This window comes from Nannospalax galili, unplaced genomic scaffold, assembly GCF_000622305.1.
Source record: "Nannospalax galili isolate Female #2095 unplaced genomic scaffold, S.galili_v1.0 scaffold1365, whole genome shotgun sequence".
Taxonomy (NCBI): Eukaryota; Metazoa; Chordata; class Mammalia; order Rodentia; family Spalacidae; genus Nannospalax; species Nannospalax galili.
Window position 1 is genome coordinate 74,285 of NW_008352320.1, and position 1,652 is coordinate 75,936.

Below are 1,652 nucleotides of genomic sequence, written 5' to 3' on the forward strand. Positions count from 1 at the left end.
AAAAATCTGAAAATAGGATTTATAAATGATCATTGCAACTGTAAAAAAAAAAACTCAAAAAAAAGCCACTAAATGAGATTATAACCTGATTTGGCATCCCTATTGGTCTGGGGTCTGACAATGGTCTGGCTTTCATAGCTCATGTTTCTAAATCTTTAGCCTCTGCCCCCCAGATAGACTGGAAACTGCATTGTGTATATCATCCTCAGAGTCCAGGGCAGGTAGAAAGGATAAACAGAACTCTTAAAGAGACTTCAACCAAGTTAATAACAGAAATTGATGGTAACTGGGTAAGTACTCTCCCTTTCGCCCTTCTTAAGGCTAGATGTACCCCCTATGTAAAAGGAATTGCTCCCTTTGAAATTCTGTTTGGACGACCTCAACCCCTTATTCCTCATTTAGGGGAGGAATATCTGGCAAAAATAACTAATCACAGTCTTTTACAGTCATTACAGGCTTTACAAAGTGCCTTAAACCAAGTACAAGGGGTAGTGAGGGAGACTCATGAGTCTGATCACCTTCCAATGACCACTGATCAGACAGATTTGGAACTGGGTGACTGGGTTTGGGTCCTCAGACATCAAACAACCAACCTTTAACCCAAGTGGATTCTTCTGTATCCAATCATCTTTCTGACTCCAACTGCCATCAAAGTTGCTGGACAAGCCCACTGGATACATCGCTCCCAGGTTAAATGGATTCATCCAGACCATATTCCCGGAACATGGATGGTAAAAAGAACAGACAATCCTCTCAAAGTAAAACTGATAAGGGAACCTTAATACTAATGTTTATCTTCTGGGTATTGGGAACCACCAAGGGAAACGGGAGTCAAAACCCCCATGTATTGGTCTCATATAAATGGGTAGTTAGGAGGACCTCAGATGGAAAACCCCTAGCTACCAATATCACTGCTAGCTACATTCCCACTTTCCAGTTTGATATTTGTGATTTGTTTAAGCTTGAAGCGGTACACTCTGTATTCACTTACTACAATGCCTCTTCTGTTCAAAGATGGACTTGCAGATCTATTCCCCATGAAAGGTCTACAGGCTTACAGGTTTATGGATGCCCAGCAGATGGGAGCCCAGATTGTAACCTTAAAAATGAATGGCATTGTGGTTCCTGGGATTGTGAAACCTTTGCCTCCTGGATTGGGTCAAAGGATAGATGGAGTTCCCTACAACGTGGCATTGCTAAAGATACTATAAGGAATCTTAATCCTCTGGTTTTGCAAGTACTAAGTGGAAATGATAAAAGTTGGCTTATGGGAAGAACATGGGGAATATGGCTTTATGTCCCAGGAAAGGATCCAGGGATGAAATTTACTATTCAAAAATTTGAAGTCCCATTGATCCCTCCAGTACCCATTGGCCCTAGTAATGTCCTCAGTCCTCCCTCACCACCAAAACCATCTCCCACTGATCATGTCAGCTCCAATGATGTTTCCAGATGGGACCCTCCTGAGTTGTATAATTCCCTGCTCTACACCTATGAATTTTTCAATGCTACTGATCCAGATCTCACCAAGGACTGCTAGCTTTGCCTGGACCCTTGCTACTCCCCTTATTATATAGGAATAGGGGCTATTGGGTCTATCGGAACAAATTCCTCCTATATCCAAAATCTCACGTCTGATAATGTGATCAGAA

At 42.0% G+C, this 1,652-nt stretch overlaps 1 pseudogene; it reads right to left on the reverse strand.

The window, feature by feature from the left end:
* LOC115067018 overlaps positions 1–713 on the reverse strand; it is an 8,467-nt pseudogene extending 7,754 nt beyond the window's left edge.
* Between the last annotated feature and the right edge of the window lie 939 nt (positions 714–1,652).